Raw genomic sequence first — 24487 nt, 5'->3', positions numbered from 1 at the left:
TGTGGTGGTTGTTTTGAGTTTTGATTTGGGTTTTTTCCAAAAAAATATTGAAATCTGATCAGAAACCCATTAAACAAACAAGAATCCAAAAAACCCACTTTCTGTGTGTTTTCCTAATGTTTTTTTTGTAGTGGAAAGCATCTTACTTTACAAAGGGTTTGTGATTTCAGTGAAGAATTTGTAGTGGAAAGCAGCTTACTTGTGTAGAATATTTCGAAGAAGTAGATAAGATATGGTGGTGATGCATTTCTAGCGAAAGAGAGATGAGAAATAAAAGGATGTAACTGACAAATGAAAATGAAAGAGGAGAGAACTTTAAATGAAGAGAGAGAATGAGGGATTTGACATTTGGGGTAAAAGACCAAAATACCCTTTTAGTTGGCATAATCTTATTGGTTGATAGTGGTTCTCGCGGTTCTTACAACTGGAGGTGGTTTCTATTTTAGCGGCTCCCTATATATATATGCGTCAATACACATCACATATTTTACAGATATTTTGTTTTTAATATTATACAATATTATACATTATATTATTGTTATTATTATTATTATATTGTTTTTATATTATTATTATACAAAACATTCAACTCCCGGTAGCTGGCTTTTTTCAGAAACGACGCTCCCTCTCGTCGTACTTCCATGTGATGTTTTCCCCCACTTCTCGAATCCGGTTTCCCGCATCCACCAGTTCCTCGCCATAGCAGCGTAATTCAGCAACGTTTTCTGCGCTCATAGGTGGGAATGGTGCAGGTTCAGGATCAAACTGGGGAAAATAAACATTAGGGTTATTCATGAAGTTCTGAAAATGCCAGTCGCTTGTCCACCATTCTTCCAGCTAGACTGTAACAGGTTGGGGGTTGACAATGGGGTCTGGAATGGCTAGTTCCAACTTAATTGGAAGTTGTGATTGGGCGGGGAAATTGAAAAGGGTTTCGTCTGCTGTCCCGATGAGGTCACAATTTGCAAGTTTCCTATCAAGCTCTTCCCAAGGTGGCATCTCCTGGGCTTGACCGGAACTTTCTCCCACTTCCTTTCCCTTTCTTTGTCCTTTGGATCCTCTGTCTTTTTAACCTTTTGTACAGCTGGATTCTTCCTTCGTCCGCGTTTCCAGTCCAAAATTCTTCTCCTTTTCTTAGGTTTGGGTTTCTCCTGAGGCTGGGCCTGAAATACTAAGGGCTCCTCGGTATCCGCCTGATACCCGGACGGATTTCCTGTTATATCCGTATCAGTCGTATGGATGGTAAAGTTTCGGAGTGCTTCCGACAATTTTTTCATGCTGTTAGCACACATGAAGAAACACACAAAATTCAAGTTAAAATTTTGTTTGTTGAATTAAATTTTCACAGAATCACAGAATGGCAATCTGAAAAATGAAGTATTTCTAAATACTTAATGGGCTTAAATCAGTGGCTCTGATACCACCTTTTTCTGTCACGACCCCCGACCCGGTTTTACCCAGTTCAGAGGCCGGGTGACAGAAACCCGTGGTATTGGTGTTTAATTTGGCAGCGGAAATTTTAACAGGATCATTTAAACTGAAAATACCCAAGTATTTTATTTCACGTTTCGGGACAAACCCCGTAATTTACAATAAAGGAATTTCACGGGGAAATTCCCTGTTTACAAAAACATGTTTATTTATTTACAGAGCCACTTTATCCAAGCTGGTAGTGCTACGCGGCACTTTTCCTTGTTCACAGTAAATCACTTGAAACATGTTTAAAAAGATTTTATCAGCGGGAAATACTTGCGAGTCATTTAGTTTGCACAAAACGAGACATTGTTATAAATTACAGTATTAAGGGAGATTACAATGTTTATATCAACCAATTACCCAACGTTATTTGTCACTCGACCTGTTTCTGTGACTATGGTCATATCACCCATTGGCTAACCCGTTGTACAATGGTGACGGTTATCAATTAATGTATACAAGACCCCCCATACCGGCTGTAATTGAAGACTACACAGACTTAATCCCTGTAATTATAACTTTGAAAATAAATAGGGTTTTGGAAACAACTTGGTAAAAAGAGAATGACTCACATTGCAAGTTTAATTGGACAGATTTTGCCTACTGATTAAGCCTGGTAACCTAGTTAAAGAACGCAAACGAAACTAGGTTAGTAACTTAATAAAACATTTACGATAAGCTCACGAAATCAAAACCCTCACGACGAATGACAAAGTATAGCCCGAATTCGGGCAGCACTTAAACATCCATCGGATCGGTTTCAATCGATCGGACATTGTATCGTAGCAATGATCGAGTTATTACCCTGTAATCGTAGCAGCGTTTCGACACTTAAACACTCGTATCTAAGCAGAATATTGACGTTTTGAACTGATTTTTTGAACACAGAAGAAAGCCATGCAACGTCCCATTTATAGCAGATTTTTGAGTTTTACGCGTCCCGCGTAAACTCGAAGGAACACCTACGGGGCCCGCAAGGGCCACCCTAGCTACGGCTAGGGCTGCCGTGTCACGGTGTAGGTCTGCCACGTGTCTGACACGTGGCCTAAAGCTTATCCGGAGAACTTTCAAGCTGTCGCGCCCCGCATAAGCCTCGGTTATCTCTTACGCGGCCCGCGACAGATCAACAAATTTGAATTTCTTGATTTTTCACATGGATTAGGGTTTTAGGGGTCCGGAGTGTTGTGGGGCATTTTTACAGGTCCTTAAAGTTGGGTTAAATGGGTTTGGGTTGCGCTAAATTGTTGAATGATTTTATATATTTTTATAAAAATCGGTGTTTAGGTTATATATTTTTTTATAAAAATCAATGTTTATTACAATTTTTTTTAAAATAAAAAAAAATGATTTTTTTTCTCTAAGGGGGCGGTTGAAATTTTCCAAGGGGTGCGGGTGAAAAATTCCAAAGGGTGCGGTCGAGATGTTACCGAAAAATGAGCACTAATTTTTTTTCAAAGGATGCGGCCGCCCACCCATGGCTATAGTATGTCCGCCCATGAGTCTAACTTAAATTTGGTACATATATAGTTATTTGTCGCGTTATCTAACCTGATTATTTTACAAATACGCAATACCACCCCTAGTATAAATTATTTTTGGTATACATAGTAAAAAGGCAATGCTAGACATTGACAGTTGGTAACATGTCATTAGATCTAGAGTAATTAAGCAGTCATAGAGGTTTCATTGTACTAGAAATCCCAAAGAGGTTTAATTGAAATCCACTTTTACTAGTAAAAGGGTAGTAAAAGCCAAGTATATCCACTAATTCAAGCAACCATTACAACAGTTATATCTTGCTGCATCTATAAACATCAATTTACAACAAATCTTCACAAATTCCAACATAATTCAGCTAAATCACTTGCCTCTTTCTCCATTATAAACATAAGATTTTGCAGAATATACAAATATCACAAATGCAACTGCACTAATTCCAGCAAGAAGGTAGTAAAAATAATTGATATGCCCTTGATTCAAGTTATAGATATCCAACCATCTTGACCGTTTCCACCAGTCATTTTTTTTCAACGATCGAGATTACAAAACCGCTCAGAAAGCTACCAATTCCCAAAACACTTAGGTAAAGTGCTAAACCTATACTCTTCAGATCACTTGGCATTTGGTCATAAAAGAATTCTTGTATACCCACAATTGTAAACACATCACCGGCTCCGGCTAACAAATATTGAGGTAATAACCACCATATCTTCATCGGGACCATTGCATTTGGATCATCCAATAATCCATACTCGCGAGCAACTTTGAGTCTTTTTGTTTCGATGATTGCTGCAACAACCATTGAAACAATAGATATGAGAATGCCGATTCCAATTCTTTGAAGCATTGTTATGCCCGAGTGTATATTTGTAAACATTCGGGTAAGAGGGACTAAAATGGTGTCATAGATGACAATGAGGATGACAATAGAGGCCGATGAAAGATTGTAGTGTGGCAGGTGGAATCTCAAAGGTTGACCCGATAGACCGGTCCATGGTATCTCCTTGTTTGGTGAATAATGTGGAGGTTTGAGCAAATACAATTCCATATCCTAAACAGCTAACCCATATTGGGATTAATCTAAGAATCGCTTTCGCTTCTTCCACCTCATCAGCGCTACACATGGTTCCATCTTCATTTGACCCGTTAGGAGAAAACAAAGCTTGGTTTGAGAAATCTACCATTAACCCAACATTAACAAGATATTAGAAACTTATTCCATGCCATATAATATGAACGTGTCGGTTTGGGTTACTTTTGCTCATTAATGGGAAAGTTATCTTACAAAGTCTCCTAAATCTAAGAAGTGTACAAAGACATAATGGATCACAAATTATAACACAATGCCAAGAAATATCACACAATGTCGAGGAAAAATGACATAATGAGCTGCGAAAAAAAACATAACGACGTAAATATATAAAAGACAACGATATAAATAAAAATTCTAAAATCTACAAGCTATACATCCAAAAGTGAATCAGTTCTCAGAAAAACTAAAACTTTACTCTTACGACCGGATACCCAACTTATCTGACCCGCATGTAATCAGGAAGAATACAACTTATTACCTGAAGTTTTGAGAATCTTGATGAGGCATTATTCCAGAAGCTTCATGTTCTGCAGATATTGCTAAAGATCTAACCCTGCGATTCCGAGCTGCTGTAACAAACACATGGCTGATCTGTGCAAACGCGTTTTTCTCCTGCATTTTCTCTTGAAACCGATATGTTATGGTTCCAAACAAGAATATCATCAGGGCAAAACCCATCATAACACAAGGAATCCCAAAGCCAAGACCCCAACTGAGGTTATCTTGAATGTAACTAAGAACAAAGATCCCAACTGTAGCTCCTGCACACAATCCAAAATACCACCAGTTGAAGAATGAGCTTTTGGATTTGAGTTCTTCGGGATCATCTGCATCAAACTGGTCAGCCCCGAATGCCTCAACACAGGGCTTGTGTCCACATTGGGCAAATGCCACAAGATACAAAGCAATGAAAAAGATGACAACTTGGAGCTGAGGTTATTAGTTATATATAAACATAATTATTATTTATTGTGTGTATCAAACTTATACTTATTAGATATATGTATGTAAATGAACGGATACAGATGGGTATGTTGGTCGGATAACACCGTTTCAAACAGCGGTTATTCCCGCCAAACATAACTACTCACATAACCGTTCTTATGTAAACGTATATATAGGTTTTACCGGCAAACATTACCGGTTACCAAGACATTCATAATTTCGATTATTGTCTGTCCATTCTATTCAATTCCACTGTTATAATTATGTCTTCCAATTATGTTAGTAATCCGCTGTTTCGTGTCAAAACACCAAAACCCCATCATAATGAAGATAATGATCAACGGCTTCCGCTAACAAGTGGTATCAGAGCCGGTTATATTAGTGATGATGATTTACAGCCGTCGGCAACCATGATGCCATGTATGCACTGCACTGAAGAAAAACGTGAACGAAAATGGATGCAGCGATGTTGTTACTATTGTAACAGACCAGGCCATAAAATCTCTACATGTCAAGAGAAGGAGAAGGATGAAGAAAGTCAGTTACTTCGTCTAGCGGTTAATACGGGTACGCAGAAAGATCAAGAAGCCGAAAAAGATATACAATCCGGTCAGAGACAAGAATTCATGGTGATCGGAACTGACGGTGGATACTGGTCGGAAATATGGCATGTTAGTAAAACTTTCAAACATCACTTTTCTAGCAATATAGACATGTTTAAACGTATGAAAAATATGTCATGTGTTAAAACGGAGACGGGGGAAAACAATTTCTTCTTTATTAGAGGAATCGGTGTGGTTGATGTTATAACAGGGTCAGAAAAGATTCGAGTACAAAGTGTGTTCTACACACCAGACATTGATAGAAATGTCTTGAGTCTCGATCAATTAATGATTCAAGGATTTATGGTGAAGTTTATGGGTGATGTATGTAAATTATTTCCAACATTTAGTGTTCCTGTATACAATAAAAGGAACGGTCATACCGGTTTGACGAAAGAGGAAGAGATCGGAGAATTAGAAAAGCAATATGTGGCTAGTAAGAATTCCGATCATGAGAAATTCAAAACAGAATTTCTAAATGAATACTTCGAAAATTTGAATATCTCGGCCAATGAACCAGACTGGAACATTCTGATTTTACAAGCAATGTCCTTTAAAGACTTTCAAGATTGCAAGGCCTTACTGCACATGCTTGAAGATGAAGACTACGTCATCAAGTATAAATGTTATCTTGAAACTGCTTTCGATAACATGATAGAATGGTTTATTAAAGAAAAACTGGAAATTCATTCAAGACCGTTGCCGGCATATGCAACAAACAATCGGAAAGTGGGATTATTAGACCTGTATATGGCAGTAAAGAGAGAAGGGGGCCACCGGCGAATCACAGAGAATGGTATGTGGACGATGATAGCAAAAGATACAGGTTTCGAGTATGAGGATGGTGAATACATGCGTCTGATATACGCTATGTATCTGGACGTACTTGTATACTACTACAAGTTCAAGGTAACGAGGAAAAGGCAATCGGAATAGAGGAAGAAAAGGCGGTGGATCCCAGACAGTGCATGAGTGAAGGTGATAAGAAAGATATAACTGGTGCAGGTCAAACGGAAATTGCTGAATGTTCGAGTAGTTCTGGAGCAGTGGAGAAGGAAGTGAAACATTATGCCCTGTTTACAAATCAGGCAGATGCAGGATTACAAGAACAGTCGGGAGCAAATCAAGACATTGCTAAAGATCATTACGCATTTTATGGTGGTGGTGATTGGCATGGACTCAAGAAGCTGAAACAAAGAAAAAGGTTCGATTTCACAAGGGCAAAGAAGGCAATAACTGAAGCTAACTACAGTGTCATCAAGAACTCCCTTAGTCATAATTATGTTTAGGGGAGAGTATTAGTTATATATAAACATAATTATTATTTATTGTGTGTATCAAACTTATACTTATTAGATATATGTATGTAAATGAACGGATACAGTCGAATAATGTTGGTCGGATAACACCGTTTCAAACAGCGGTTATTCCCGCCAAACATAACTACTCACATAACCGTTCTTATGTAAACGTATATATAGGTTTTACCGGCAAACATTACCGGTTACCAAGACATTCATAATTTCGATTATTGTCTGTCCATTCTATTCAATTCCACTGTTATAATTATGTCTTCCAATTATGTTAGTAATCCGCTGTTTCGTGTCAAAACACCAAAACCCCATCATAATGAAGATAATGATCAACGGCTTCCGCTAACAGAGGTGAACATGATGAGCCATCAATGGAGTTTGTACAGTCAGATGTAATCCGTGTTGAAAAAGCCAGCAATGCAAGTGCCTGTTCATCAATTGTTTTAGTCCCTCTATTAAACAAATATTCTTGTGCCGGAGTGCAATCTCTTGCGCCACGTTTTTTAAAAAGAAACAATTTTTAATTCGTGGACTTTGGCGCACAACTATGGATCTGTTGCGCCAAAATGATCGAATCTGCTACGCCATTTTCAACCTACTGCGCTAAAAGATCTTGGGGTGCTAAGTGGGTTGTGTTCACGGGTCTAACCCGAACCTGAAACTTTTGCACGAACCCGAAAATCGTCTCAAACATATGAATATTTTACACGACACGAATATTCACGTGTTGACCTGAACACGGCCCGTTTAATGGGAATCTTTTTGTTTTTATTATTTTTTTCTCATGTTAATATTACTTAAAATTTGATCACAAAAATACAAATGTATAGAAAACAATTACATTTTAATTATAAAATTTTATGTCAATTCACTTTTGTTATACATTTTACCGTCAGGTCGATAAGAACCCGACCCGTTTAGCTAAACAGGTTCACGAGTTCAACTTTTTACCGCGAACTTCATGTCGTGTAAAAAATTCACGCCCCTAGAAGTATCCAATCTCCTGACCCAGATTGAAATCTTTTGCGCTAAATTACGCTTGTCTTGATTGGTAATTTTAAAAAGTCAAGGCTATTTTGTTAAAGTCCGCGGTCAAAACAAATCTCGATTTTCCCATTGGTTAATCTAGCGAAGATTTAAATAGCAAAGCGAAGATGAAAGATTTGCAAACCAGGATATAGAGCAGAGAAGCAAGTATAGCAGTTAGGTACCGACCCAAATAAGCATCCGCGATGAAAGCTCCAACTAGAGGAAGAAGAGACGACGTTCCAGACCAGATGTTGACATTCTCAGCCGCAGTAGCTGTAGATTGGCCCAATGGTCCTGTCAAGTAGGTGATCAGATTTGAACTGACTCCATAGTATGCAAATCTCTCTGCCATTTCCACCCCTGAACTTACACATTAAAAACTTGTAAACCTCATAATACTACTACAAATAATAAAAATAAAATATGACTGTTTTTTTTTTTTCTGAGGGGCTTAACTAACATTACCAATGATGAAATATGCGGATCGCCAGCAACCGGATTTTGATCTGAGGACTGGACGGCCTTTGTAGTCAACGGCTCCATCAACGAAGTTGTTGAGTAGCGGAGAGTTGACTCCAGAGTAATCGGTATCGGTGTCAGTATTATCCATTTTAGTTTCAGTCTAAGCTTTATGAAACTTTGGGATGTATATTTGATCCTCTGTACATCTGGAGATATATTTTTAAAATATTATCATCCACCTGATACATGTGAAAATTTTATATATATTTTTGGTCAGATTTTGAAAATATAAACTTGCTTAATATATTCGATGTGTGTCATTTTTAAACTTCATACATATGTAAGGGATAAATAATGAATTCATGACCAATTCTAATCGTCTCTAATTGCATTTTATCTATAAATGGGATTACTTGGCCTTTTCAGCTTACTGGTTTGGGCGTGTGTTATAAATCAGATTGTTTGGTTATCGAGACTTAAAGTGACACCTGAACCTCCGTTCAAAACTAGAGAGATTGTTTTTTAGATTGTGGTTTTATCTTCACTTCAAATCAAAGAATTTAACTAATCAACTCCCTAGTTTAACAACAAAAACAGGAAAGTATAAGTTTTTGAACATAAACTATAAAACATTAACAAAGTATAATTTGTTCAGATTGCTAGATTGCTGGCTTGGCTTCTGCTCTGTATAATCGACCTTTGGTTTGCATTGCCGACAATAATCACAAATCAAAATGGGTCTTGTTCAGTTATAATATTGTTTTGGGTCTTGGCTAACTTTATTAGTTACATTTATGGCCTCATTTCAATTCTATTATTGTTAATTTGGGCTTAATTATTCTACAAGTTTTCGGGTTGTAAAATATTTGGACTTATAAAAAAATGGGATTTTAGTAATATCAAGTATCCTATTTTTTAGTTAGGGCTATTCTCGTATTTTTTAAGGGTATCATTTGTATAAAACCGAAAAAACACTACGAATACGGGGTTGAGCCGTAGCCCGTGCTACGGCTCCTAACACTATAGTTCCGCCCCTGGATACTGGAACATTAGGAGTGATCGGCTCAAATACCACTAACACGTTTTGTGGGTAGTAACTTTTATTGAGAAATGAATTTAACAATTACATGTGTTATGAAAATTTTCGTGATAAACACGAACAATACTGGTTAGGGTACTAGGAGCATAACTGAAAGCATCCAATTTGAAGAACCAATTAAATTGTTACACCTCATTTTTACCCATTTTCATAAAATACTACCCAAATCACTTGGTGTGGTGTTGGAACAGTACCAAATTCACCTCGCATTTCACAAATTGATACATCGAGTAGTAGTCACCAAAATCACAAACTGAATATTGAAAACGAAGGGTTGGCGCCGGTGTTACTGAAAACCCGATGTACCCAAATGCACCACCCGAGTTATGCCCCAAATATCCTTAGTATGAATGAATTGATGTTACATGAGATATTTAACAATAAAAATGAATATTGGTATGGATATCTTACTAACTAGGCGTCAAATAATAGTACAATTAACATGTCCTTAACAAATAACATGTAGACAAAATTACACTTTTACACGCCTATAACTATACTGAAAATTACACATTTCATTCTCTACATCCAGTGGTATATTCATTTTTTAAAACTAGGTTTGCCGCAACAATGCCCCATCCAGGACTACCATTTTGTTTTCCTAGTGATGGTTTCAAAAGCCGGTTTCAAAAGTCCACTAGTGGAATTTCCTCACGTGTTGCAGTGCAATTAGGTCGGTGTCGATTTAGTTTATTACGGTATCGGTTTACTATAGACAATTACAGCAACCGAAAGAACAAAACCCAAAAAATAAAGTCATCATATACAAAGGATATTATATCTCTTATACAAATAGCAACTTAGGGTGCCTTTAAACATAGTTGCATCCTTTCATTCAAAGGCATCCGTTTGACACACCGTTTAAGAAACTCACGTTCTGAATTAATATATTTCTTAATTCTTAATTTAACGACGGTTACTACTCAAATTTTATTTTCAATGGCAATCCTAAAAAAAATACCATTTATTCTCAAACAACACACCGTTGTAGTGGAACGACATAAAGATTCAAAAACCGTCTTGAAATTACAGTTAATCGGTGGTAATCCCTAATAAAATACACACCTTTTAATTTTATCCTCAAAACGTAATCGGTGGGGACACACCGTAATGGAACAACGTAATCATTCAAATACTGTTATGAATTTACAGTTAACAACCAAACGGACGTGTCTCCTCCAACCAGTTTTCTCCGTCGTTTACCACCGTCACACCTTATATAACCCCACCGCACCCGTCTGAACATCAGCAATAATCGCCGAAACTCTCTCCTGTTTTCCTCTGCCTCTCTCTATCTTTCTCTCCCTAAAACATTATATTCAAATCTCTTATACAAATAGCAACTTAGGGTGCCTTTAAACATAGTTGCATCCTTTCATTCAAAGGCATCCGTTTGACACACCGTTTAAGAAACTCACGTTCTGAATTAATATATTTCTTAATTCTTAATTTAACGACGGTTACTACTCAAATTTTATTTTCAATGGCAATCCTAAAAAAAATACCATTTATTCTCAAACAACACACCGTTGTAGTGGAACGACATAAAGATTCAAAAACCGTCTTGAAATTACAGTTAATCGGTGGTAATCCCTAATAAAATACACACCTTTTAATTTTATCCTCAAAACGTAATCGGTGGGGACACACCGTAATGGAACAACGTAATCATTCAAATACTGTTATGAATTTACAGTTAACAACCAAACGGACGTGTCTCCTCCAACCAGTTTTCTCCGTCGTTTACCACCGTCACACCTTATATAACCCCACCGCACCCGTCTGAACATCAGCAATAATCGCCGAAACTCTCTCCTGTTTTCCTCTGCCTCTCTCTATCTTTCTCTCCCTAAAACATTATATTCAAACACAACGTCATCAACACTACCCTTCCTCGCTGAAAAAAAAAAAGATGTGCGCCTACCAAAGCCGGTACTACCGCCATGGGTTTTGGTTTTGTGACTTGAAAAAAAAATGTCATTTGGCCGGAAAACGGCGATGGAGAAGTTCGATCGACAGGAACCTCAGTCACCGTCGCTTAACAAGATCGCCGGAGCCATAACAAGTCTTGATCGTCATCACGGTACAAGTAACCAAGCACATGGTACACACAGAGGGTTCATCTATGACTTTTTGTTGTAGATGGTGTTGATGAGGTTGCCATGGTGTCCGTGACTTTGATTTTAGAGAGAGAGATGGAGAGAGGAAGTGGTTTTACATTGGTGTGGTGAGTGGTTTTCGTACTGTGGGTTTTGTTTTATCTTATTATATGCTTTTCATTTATAAAGGAGATAGAGAAAGGGCAGATTGTTGTGGATTATCAATATATCACCCTTTTGATGAAAAATAAAAATAAAAAGTTTTATACACTTTTTAAAACGACAAAACATAACAACTTTTGATTTAGAGTAAATTGTCATTTTAGTCTCTGAGTTTTGTTTAAATTTACCATTTTACTTCCAAATAGTTTTTTTTTTTCCTCTGCGTCCCTGACTTTTCCCTTTTGTTGCCATTTTAATCACATACACTAACTCCATCCAAAAACTCCATCTTTAACCAGGGGTATTTTGGGGATTTTCATTTTAAATGTTTTCAATTGCCATTTTGATCTAATTCCAAAAAATCAAAAAATTCCAAAAAATTCTAAAAAATAATAAAAATTCTAAAAAATCATAAAAATTCTAAAAAATTCTAAAAAATACAAAAAATCCGTCTCGGCGCGAACCATTTCGAACCCGAACCGTTTCGACGCGAACCGTTTCGACCCGTACCGTTTCGACCCGAACCGTTTCGACCTGAGCCGTTTCGAGCTGAGCCGTTTCGACGCGAACCGTTTCGACCCGAACCGTTTCGAGCCGAACCGTTTCGACGCGAACCGTTTCGACCCGTATCGTTTAGAACCGAACCGTTTCGAGCTGAACCGTTTCGACCCGTACCGTTTCGAGCTGAACCGTTTCGACCCGTACCGTTTCGATCTGAACCGTTTCGACCCGTACCGTTTCGAGGCACGGTTCGCGTCGAAACGATTCAGCTCGAAACGGTTGGGTCGAAACGGTACGGGTCGAAACGGTTCGCGTTGAAACGGTTCAGCTCGAAACGGATCAGCTCGAAACGGTTCGGCTCGAAACTGTTCAGTTCAAAATGGTTCAGCTCGAAACGGTTCGCGTCGAAACGGTTCAGGTCGAAACGGTACGGGTCGAAACGGTTCGCGTCGAAACGGTTCAGCTCGAAACGGTTCGGGTCGAAATGGTACGGGTCGAAACGGTTCGCGTCGAAACGGTTCAGCTCAAAACGGTTCGGGTCGAAACGGTACGGGTCGAAACGGTTCAGCTCGAAAGGATTCGCGCCGAAACGGATTTTTTGGACTTTTTAGAATTTTTTTAGAATTTTTATGATTTTTTAGAATTTTTTGGAATTTTTTTGATTTTTTGGAATTTTTTTGATTTTTTGGAATTGGATCAAAATGGCAATTGAAAACATTTAAAATGAAAATCCCCAAAATACCCCTGGTTAAAGATGGAGTTTTTGGATGGAGTTAGTGTATGTGATCAAAATGGCAACAAAAGGGAAAAGTCAGTGACCCAGAGGAAAAAAAAACTGTTGGACTAAAATGGCAAATTTGGACAAAACTCAGGGACTAAAATGGCAATTTACTCTTTGATTTATTCAGCCTCAAGATTGGTATATACGTTATAACGTGGTTTGTTTTTCTTTAGAACGTCGGGTATGGTGGGCGGGGGTTTGAGGCATGGGTTGACACGTGGACTTCGCGTGGCACCGCTGGTCAGTTGCATGTTGGGTTGGTATGGCGGGGCGTGGCTAGCTCGCGTGGGTTGGCCACGTGTTATAATTTTTAAATTTAAATAGTAGTTGGGGTATGGGTTTGACTTGGCCAAAATGTTGTTTTTAAATTTAAATCCTAGCCACCTATAGCCTAGCCAACCCAGCCAATGAGAGCCGGCCACGGAAGACCGCTAGGCCCGCCCAACGCCCGGGCTGAAACCTCCGCTCAAAAGGCCACGCCGAAACCCCCGCACCATACCCCATAGTCTTACAAAAGTTTAAAAACCATCAAATGATAGTATGATAGTATGGAGTATGCATATAAAATTTAAAAACCATTAACGTTACATTTCACATTTGCAACACCAGCCGTTCATCTCTCAATCACACATTTCTGCCTCATAATGTTCCTATTATATGCCCAAACAAACAACTATAAAAATTTATAGCATGTACTCTCATTTTAACTTCGAAATTCCAGCTTATTTGATGACTTAAGTATCAATAAGGGTGAGAGAATGTAAAAACTTTTATTTTATTTATAGTATATAATCTTTTTTCAGTCTTAATTGTCAGAATTTGAAATTATTTTATTTACAACATATGTAAATTTGGCATGTAAGTTTTATATAAATTATTTTATATAACTTTCATTTATCAATGTGATGCATGTTAAGATGCACGGTGTGATTACATAAAGATTTTAATTTTATTTTATAAAATTTTGAGAACATTAATTTTCTTATGTTTAGGTGCCGCAACACATTCTTCATAAACTCTTCATTTCTTAGGGTAACATGCTTTAGTGAGGTATTGGAAGCCGTCTAAAAGCAAAACGGAAAAATGTTTTGCATATACTTAATGCACTTCACATCTCATATGGTGAAACTAAAACACTCATAATTAACATCCCGTTACAACGCGCGGGTTAGCGTCAACTCGTTGGTTAAAAAAACTAAAAAAAAAATCCTCAAATAAAACTAAAGGTCCCATCCTCAAAAAAGCTATGTACATCCACTAATTTAAGCAATTATTGCAACAATTACATCCTGATGCATCAATTCACAACAAATACCACTTACAACATAATTCAGCAACGTGATGATACATAGTTGATACAGAATTTAGCATACTAATACTTAGACCAGCCACTGTTGATCAGTTCTCTTAATATGTAATGTAAAACGTGTAATAGTAATACATGTTTCAACATTCAAGCCGGCAGATAATCGATAAACAGATGTAGCCATGGAGTTTGACATGTCAATTAGCTTGATTTGGTTCCCGTTTAGAGTGTATATGATTGATGGTAGTTCCAAGTTCGTAAGGGTGAAGAACACGTGATTATGGAGAGAGAGGAGGTCGAGATATGTGTGATGTTATTATGAGAGTCTAACATAAAACCCTCTTTAGTCGTCTCCTTAAATACACCTAAGAGGAAACCTTATTAGTTAATAAGGGTAAATCGGTCTTAACAATTACCAACTAATATTAATAAGGTATAATAATTGTTATTTGATCTATATATAATATAAATGATTATAATGGCCACATGATTAAATACTTATAATTATATATTTAATCTTACATTCTCCCACTTAACTAAGTAATCATTTATTATGAGTATTAGATAAGTCTGATCAGATGTTAATACTCATTTTAGCTTTAAACCAAGAACCGTAACAGAGAAATACAACCGTTGAGTCATTATTCAACTCAGGACCCCATTAATTATACTACAGCCTCAATTTAAAACCTAACAGTTATGATCAAAATACACAAGTAAGCCCTTTAAATGTTTGATTTGTATTTATTATTGTCTATGTGTCATTACGTCATAAGAACATATCTTAGAGACATACATAATCTAAACTGAGTAAATTTCATTAATTAAAACACAAATACAAAATGCAATTAAATAAGGTCTTTAGTAAACCCATATTCAAAACATGTTCTTCGAAAACTTTTGGTGGGAGACCTTTAGTCATCGGATCCACAAGCATATTTTTGGTACTTATATACTCAATACAATGATTATTTTCCTCAACTCATTCACGTACGAACAAGTATTTTGTATCGAGATATAAACCAGCTCCAGTCGAACTATTATTGTTCGACAAACTAACAACAACTGAGTTATTATAGTAGAGCTTCAATGTTCTAGAAATGGAATTAACTACTTTTAGTTCATGATCAGATTCTTAAGCAACATTCCTTGACAGGTTGCATTATAAACAACAATCTATTCTGCATCATTGTGGAAGTTGTGTTAACTATTGTTTATGACACTTCTCACACTATTAACCTTTTTTTACAGGATCCTTAATCATCTAACCTGACTATTTTACCAATACGCAATACCACCCCTAGTCTAAATTAATTTTGGTATACATAGGAAAAAGGCAATGCTAGACATTGACAGTTAGTTCTAGAGTAATTAAGCAGTCATAGAGGTTTCATTGTACTAGAAATCCCAAAGAGAGGTTTGATTGAAATCCACTAATATTTGTAAAAGGGTAGTAAAAGCCAAGTACCTCCACTAATTAAAGCAACCATTACAACAATTATATCTTGCTGCATCTATAAACATCAATTTACAACAAATCTTCAAAAATTCCACCATAATTCAGCAAAATCACTTGCCTCTTTCTCCATTATAAACATAAGATTTGCAGATTATACAAACATCACAAATGCAACTGCACTAATTCCAGCAAGAAGGTAGTATAAATAATCAATATGCCCATGTTTCAAGTTATCAGATATCCATCCATCTTGACCATTTCCACCAGTCGTTTTTTTCAATGATCCAGATTATAAATCCGGTCAGAAAGCTACCAATTCCCAAAACACTTAGGTAAAGTGCTAAGCCTATACTCTTGAGATCACTTGGCATTTGGTCATAAAAGAATTCTTGTATACCCACAATTGTAACACATCACCGGCTCCAGCTAACAAATATTGAGGTAATAACCACCATATCTTCATCGGGACCATTGCATTTGGATCATCCAATAATCCATACTCGCGAGCAACTTTGAGTCTTTTTGTTTCGATGATTGCTGCAACAACCATTGAAACAATAGATATGAGAATGCCGATTCCAATTCTTTGAAGCATTGTTATGCCCGAGTGTATATTTGTAAACATTCGGGTAAGAGGGACTAAAATGGTGTCATAGATGACAATGAGGATGACAATAGAGGCCAATGAAAGATTGTAGTGTGGCAGGTGGAATCTCAAAGGTTGACCCGATAGACTGGTCCATGGTATCTCCTTGTTTGGTGAATAATGTGGAGGTTTGAGCAAATACAATTCCATATCCTAAACAGCTAACCCATATTGGGATTAATCTAAGAATCGCTTTCGCTTCTTCCACCTCATTAGCGCTACACATGGTTCCATCTTCATTTGACCCGTTAGGAGAAAACAAAGCTTGGTTTGAGAAATCTACAATTAACCCAACATTAACAAGATATTAAAAACTTATTCCATGCCATATAATATGAACGTGTCGGTTTGGGTTACTTTTGCTCATTAATGGGAAAGTTATCTTACAAAGTCTCCTAAATCTAAGAAGTGTACAAAGACATAATGGATCACAAAATATAACACAATGCTAAGAAATATCACACAATGTCGAGGAAAAATGACATAATGAGCTGCAAAAAAAAACATAACGACGTAAATATATAAAAGACAACGATATAAATAAAAATTCTAAAATCTACAAGCTATAAATCCAAAAGTGAATCAGTTCTCAAAAAATCAGGATGAATACAACTTATTATCTGAAGTTTTGAGAATCTTGATGAGGCATTATTCCAGAAGCTTCTTGTTCTGCAAATATTGCTAAAGATGTAAACCTGCGATTCCGAGTTGCTGTAACAAACACATGGCTGATCCGTGCAAACGCGTTTTTCTCTTTCGTTTTCTCTTGAAACCGATACGTTATGGTTCCAAACAAGAATATCATCAGGGCAAAACCCATCATAACACAAGGAATCCCAAAGCCAAGACCCCAACTGAGGTTATCTTGAATGTAACTAAGAACAAAGATCCCAACTGTAGACCCACAACACAATCCAAAATACCACCAGTTAAAGAATGGGCTTTTGGATTTGAGCTCTTCTAGGTTATCTGCATCAAACTGGTCAGCCCCAAAATGTTGCCCAAAATCTTCTTAATGAACAATGAAAATCACAATGAACGAATAAACATACCTTTATTTCTTGATGGATACAAACTGTGAAAGTATGTACAAGTGTTTTTACAATAGAAATCCAAACCCTATTTATACTAATCGAAGAGGTACGATCCAATAGACGTGTTTTTTCACAAACATGCATGTATTTTGATCTTGTGGCTCTCAATCAAAGATGAAAGGTTGCGTCTCTTATCCCTGTGCTTCCTGTCGTCAATCAGAGAAGGGGTGCGACCCCCTGGATGTGTCGATCCAAACATGTAGGTTACTAACTTTCATCCTTCCATCTTTGGCCCTTGTACTTTATAACTTATCTAATTCTAATAAAAACTATCTATTAACTAATTACATAACAAACCCTTATACTTATAGGATGTGAAGGAGATTATGATTTCATTCACCCCCCCTAATCTCGAACATCCTTAAGTTGTACCTTGATCTTTCTCCATGTCTTGCTTGCCATCATGTGCTTCTCCATTTTTATCATGAGCTTGTTGTAATAGATCATTGCAGTCTTCTTTAATAGCTATTAGGAGAGTTGGTTCCTCTTCTTCCTGCACCAGATTTGATTCTTCTCCTTTTGGATTTGGTTCAGGATAATCTGAGGCATAATGACCAAACTTTTGGCAATTATAACATTTAATCTTGCTTAAATCCTTCCCAAACTTCCTTTGGTTGCTTCTATTCTTGTAAGCATTCTGTGATGAATCTTCATCATCTTCTTCTTGTCTGAACTTTCCTCTCGCTACTTGTCTTGTGATGAATTGAACCTTCCTTGTCCATTGTTCCCAAAATGCCTTCCACGACCATAGTTCTTGTCGCGTCGCGCATAGATAAGTTTCTCTTGATTATATACCGGGTTTTCATCCACCAAACCGGTCCTTTCTTCATAGGCCTTCAATCTTCCAATTGTCTCATCTAGTGTCGTTGTTTCTAAATCAGCGAATTGTTCAATGGTTGCAACAATTTGAACGAACCTTCTCGGTACAGAACTCAGAAGTTTCCGTACTAAAGTTGGTTGATCAAAAGTTGATCCAAGACCACTTGCCCTCGTGACAATACTATTTAGTCTTGCAGTGAACGAATCGATAATGTCTTCCTCCTTCATTTTTAACATCTCAAACTCTGTTTTGAGCGTTTGAAGACGTGCCTTTTGCACTCGATCTGCACTGACGTGCCTAGTCTTTAATGCATCCCAAATTTCTTTTGCACTCTTACAACTTGCAACTTGTATTATCATATCTTCCGGTAGTGCTTGATGTAAATAAGCGGTCGCCATCATATCCTTCTTTTCATCCGCTTGCGTATTTTCTTTTGGTTCTATCATTTCCCATAATCTGTTTGCCCTCAAAATGGTTTTTATACGGATTGCCCATACCGTATAGTTTGTAGACTTTAAGATAGGACACTGAAACTGGGAGAACGAACTACCATCTTTAATCACTATCGCGTTTGACGGAGAGGTTCCTCCTGAATCCGCCATAATTTCTTTTCCAACAATTTTCACTTTCTAAACTTTGGTTTTCTCCTAAAACCGAAGTCTATGATTCCAAAAATTCACACTAACTTTCTAACATGGAATCAAACCAATTTCTAAACCTTATATAAATTCCAGAAGAGTTAATTACTGTTTTCGTCCCCGTGGTTTGTCAAAAATCACTATCTGTCACACCCTGATATTTCCACGTATTACCAGTGGGCCCGGTGGGGAGTATCGTGACGTAGTTGATATCGTCATAGTCAAACAACACAATTTTAATGCACAGCGGAAGCAAAAGATAAATACATTACAAACCGAATGAAGAGTAATATCAAGCATTACAAAACGGTTGTAAAAGATCCACAGGCGGATCAAAATTAAAAGAAACACTGTTCAACAAACTTTAGGCATCTAGAACTTGCAAGATTCCCTATTAATGCCCTGAGCTCCCAGCCAATTTCGTACAGTACCTGTCACTTAATCTTTTTGGAAAAATACGTCAGTTTACACTCATAAAAACAATTAACTGACTCATTTTGAAAATGTTTTAGAAAATTGATTTGAATGCACAAGGCACAAAATATCTTTTATAACTTGGGACAATTATATAAAAATAATCTTGTATACAGATTTACATGTTCACTATACATTTAGGGCCCGATTTAGGGCCCGATGTAGAAACCGGGTCAAGATTAATAATCTTGTATACAGATTTACAGATTTACATGTTCACACACCACAAGTATAGGCCCACAAAAGAGTGAGATACCGTTTCCCTTATGCAACTGTCAGGTGTATGCCTACACTCCGTGCATAAGACGTGGCCATTTTTGTTTTATAATGATGCCAACGATATCCGGGACATGGTCATTAACCCCTAAAGGCCTTTATTTCAAACAAGACAGATTAAAACGGTTTACCTCAATAATTTAATCACAGTCCGACTAAACATTCAATACCCGACCAAGCGATATTATAATACCGTATCCCAAGCCCGTATAGGGAAAATAAGTTAAGAGTATTTACCTGAGCTTAAAATGCAATTATACTCAGCCGTATATCCTAATCAGCAAGCACAAGTACCTCTACTGGGGCTCTTAGCCTGGAACGAAGGTTTTATTAACCTATTAGATTCCTAACGGTCTTATTTAAGTCGTAAGTTAGACCGGTTAGTTTTAAGAAAAGGTTTACGGTTCAAACGCATGATTAAGCGAAGACCGGAATAGAATGTGATTTAGACCCGACAAGTTTGGAGACTTGTATAATATGGGTAAACTAAACACATTTTGGATTTTGAGGCAAAAATGATAAGGTTTGACCCGTTTCGGTCAATTTATGCAAACTAGTTACATAAACCGAACCGAACGCGAAATATGCGTAACGGGTAACATAAGAGTCATATACAGGTTTCCTAAGTTAATATGCCTTAAATATGTTGTGATATCAGTAAGATACCTTCCATTATGCCCAAAACGAATTTAAAGTCAATTTAAGCCCCGTAGGGGTATTTTGGTTATTTTAAAGATTATAAAAGAGATTAAATATAAATCTGAGGTTCAGGTCTGATTTGATCAGTAAAAATACTTAATTTAATAAGTTATATCAATAGGGTATTACATATATGTGAAATTTATTGTTTATAACCAAACTATGCACCTAAGGGGCATTTTGGTAATTTCACATAAGGTTTAAAGGTCAAATCTGGAAATCTGAGTTTAAAACTTTTGCTTACTGTTAAAGTATAAAAATTTACTAAAAATATCAGTAGGAATCAAGTCTTATATGATAAAAATAGTTTTAATACACACTATGCGTTTAAAACGCGTAAAAAGACGGTTTTAAGCGATTTCCGGGTTTTATAAGAAAAGCGGATACTTTTATCATTCCAGAAGGCTTACAATATTTTATTATGGGATTTTTACATATTTCCCCTTCCTAAGACATCTTATTACATATTTACCCAATCAAATATTTTAATTACATATTTCCCCTCCACACAAGAAATTACCCAATTACCCTTTTTTTATTTCCTATAAAATAACAGACTGTTAGGATTCTCCTGGTTCTTCACCTTCGCAAAAACCCTACTCACACACCCCTGGTTCTCCTTCACTTTCGCATAAACGCTGCAAACATCACGACGCTCTACACCTTCGCAAGTATCACGACCTTTTTGCTGTAAACATGTAAGGGGATTTCGACGACAACCAAAATCAGAAACCAATTAATTGAATCAGGATTGGGTTTTAGAAGCCGTTGAATTGACGCCAATCGACTGAATCAGATTCAGAAGCAAGTTCCTATATCGTCTTTTGAATCTTCTGGTTCATCATATCCGGTGACCGGAGATGAGTCTGTGAACTCATCCAGTGTCTGTAAAGATATCAGATGGGGATACAAAGGGTCTTAACTTTACTTTGTGATATGACTTGGTGGAATATCGGGAGAGAAATATAACAGTTCCGGTGCGTAATTCAGAAAATGAAGCTTTGGATTTGGAATGTTCTAGCTTGCACACTGACATTGAGTTAAGAAAATTTGTTGGGAATGATATTACTATGAAATCGGCACAAGAATGCACCAGAGGTTCTATATAAAATTGTTAAGTAGGTTTCATAAAACTTTACAAACTTTTTTTTGTTTTATTTGCCTTTAAAATTGAATTTTTAGAAGTCTTCCGTGTATCATCTTAAACTTTAAGCAAAATGCTTTTGTGATTAAAATCAAGGATTTCATGACAATGTCTCAAATTGTTGTTATGAACAATGTCGATAGTGATAAAATAAGTTTATTTATTAGTATGTAAATAATGATTTAATAACTTTATTAAGGGTAAAATAGTAAATTAATAAGAGTAATTTTAGTGAAAAGGATAAATATGTAATATATATAGTTTAGGGAGGGGGAATATGTAATTGATATGGTTTAAGAAGGGGAAATATGTAATTGATTTTAAGGGTTGGGTAAATATGTAATAAGGTCTCTTAGGAGGGGGAAATATGTAAAAAAATCCCTTTTATTTACCATATAGGATCAGTAGAAAAACGTTTGGTATCAAAATGATTTGTAAAACTCATTTTATAGGCCAAAAGTGCAAAACCGACAATTACTGAATCAAAGCTAGAATCCTATGTTATGCTCAGCCTAAAAATAATTAAAAATCTTTAAAAATACCAAAATATTATTTTACATCAGTAGGTAAAAAGTTTGGTATCAAAAATTGGGTTTAGATAGGCTTTATGCTAATTACGCCGTTTAATTAATAAAAAGCTTTCTAATTACGCTATTGAGCATAACTCCTAATCTAGACCTCAAACTGATGTGAAAATTGAAGGACATGTTTATAATTCAGTAACCAAGGTTATTTTCTTTTCACATTTTCAAAATTCTCGTTTTAAGGTCAAAAGGGCATAACGGTCAACAATTAGGCATATAACGGAAACATGCAAATGAATAGGATAACTAAGGATCCAAGTTGTATAACCTCAGAGGGTTATACTAATCTATAACATGGTCCTAAAGGAATCCTAAGGTATATCTAAACTAAGCTAAATCGGTTCAGAACTGAAAGTCAAAGCAAAAGTCTACTTTTGCGACTTTCGGTTCTGAACCGAGCCTACACTTAGAATTGTCGGGTTGAACACGCCTAGATATGTTCAATTAATATTTACCAAGTTATTAAAGTGACAAAACTGATTTTATTGCCGTTACATCATTAGTTATGAATTTTATCTAAAAACCGACTCGCTTGACTTTTATTTTAATTACTTTGACCCGACAATTAACTAAGCAAACGTGGTAATTAGGAGGTGCCCTTTTGAGGGTTTAATACCTACCGAATTACGATCGCGTAGCCATGTTCGTTGCGAACAATGGCTTGACCGTTTAAAAGTCAAAGCGTTTATCGCAAACGCTTGACTTTTCGGCTTTAAGAGCCAAATATTTGACCTAAGCACGAAAGGACACTTACAAAGGGTCCAAGCAAGAATGGAATTGATCTAGGATGTTCAGGTATGAAGCACAAAAGCTCCAACTTAGAACAATTCAGATCAAGGTGTGAAATGAGAGCAAGAACAAGTGGGTTTATATAGAATTTCAAGAACCGTTAAGATCGTTTCTCGTAACCCGAGCTTCAATCTTGGCCCTCCACTTGGGCAAATGGTTTTGGAATACAATGGGATGTTAAAAACCATCAAATGGTAGCCCAAGGTATTGAAAATATTACCTAAAGCCCCTGAAATTCGACCAGATTGCTCAAAACAGGAATCTACCCAGATCAGTCTCTGGCCCCCCGCGAGAGGCCTCTCGCTCCCCGCTAGAGACCAGAATGGGAGATTTGCTGAAATGGCCCCTATAGTGTAAAAACTTGATTTCTGGCACGTTTAAGCCCCGTTAACCCCATTTCAAGGCACTAAGTTGAAGTTAAAGTATAGGGAACTTGAAACGTGCTCAAAAATATCTTGAATGTCGGTTCGTTTGGTCGTACGGTTGCGTTATTCGGTTAATTACGACGGAAGTCGTAACGGACGCAAAAACGATCCAAATTAAGCAAAGAATGGAATTTTATCGTGCCACACACTAAAATAAAATATTTTAATGCTTACATAAATTTTTGGATGTTCGGATATATACAGAACGTAGGATATGCGCGAAAATGCAAACTTATGCACTTTTTGACGCTTTTAGTCCCTGTTGATCAAGTAAGTTTATTTTTGCGCACCAAACACCTCTAAGCCTATTTATAAGCTATGTAAAGGATATTTAGGGCATGTTTAACTTATGATCATATTCCAGAAGGTTCGATGCCATACGAATCGGTATACTTTTGCAGTTTGACGCAAATAGTCCCTTTAATGCGCAAACTTGTGCATTTTATCGTTTAATACCATCGAAGCCTTATCTAATCCATATTAGGCGTTCATGAGAGTATTATTAAACATCACTATTCTTTGGGTTCACAGAAAGGTCATTCAGAGGTATAATTAAACAAATTGACACTTTTAGCCCCTTAAACTTGCAAAGTTGTGCGTAACTTCACTTAAAGGCATAAAAACCTTAGACGGCCATTAATTAGCATTCCTAAGAGTATAATCAAATATTATGAAGCTCCCGGTTTGTTAAAAGGTCACTCAGAGGTAAGAATTTACATGTTGACGCTTTTAACCCTTTATTGCGCAAACTTTCAATTAATTACGCAAACGGCTACACTCGATCTACAAGTGGCTCATTTATGAATATAAATACCGTATGAGGTTATTTAGAAACTTATTTTAGGTATGTTGACACTTCCAGTCCTTTCATAATCAAAGTTTTCGATTTTTCGAAAAATTAGTCCCTTAAATTCAATGTTTGACTTTATTAGGGTTTATTACACGTGTCAATACATCATTGGACGTGATTTTACGAGGTGTTACATCCTCACCCCCTTAAAAGAAATCTCGATCTCGAGATTTGATACAGTAATGGATGTACTTTCTGTCGGACAATGGATTTAACTTCCA

At 36.7% G+C, this 24487-nt stretch overlaps 1 pseudogene; it reads right to left on the bottom strand.

Annotated features, from left to right (window-relative positions):
• Window positions 1-609: 609 nt before the first annotated feature.
• The window catches only part of LOC110887815, a 37229-nt pseudogene continuing 13351 nt past the window's right edge, over window positions 610-24487 (bottom strand).

Source organism: Helianthus annuus, chromosome 2 (genome assembly GCF_002127325.2).
Source record: "Helianthus annuus cultivar XRQ/B chromosome 2, HanXRQr2.0-SUNRISE, whole genome shotgun sequence".
Lineage (NCBI taxonomy): Eukaryota > Viridiplantae > Streptophyta > Magnoliopsida > Asterales > Asteraceae > Helianthus > Helianthus annuus.
This window is presented reverse-complemented; position numbering and strand designations above follow the sequence as displayed.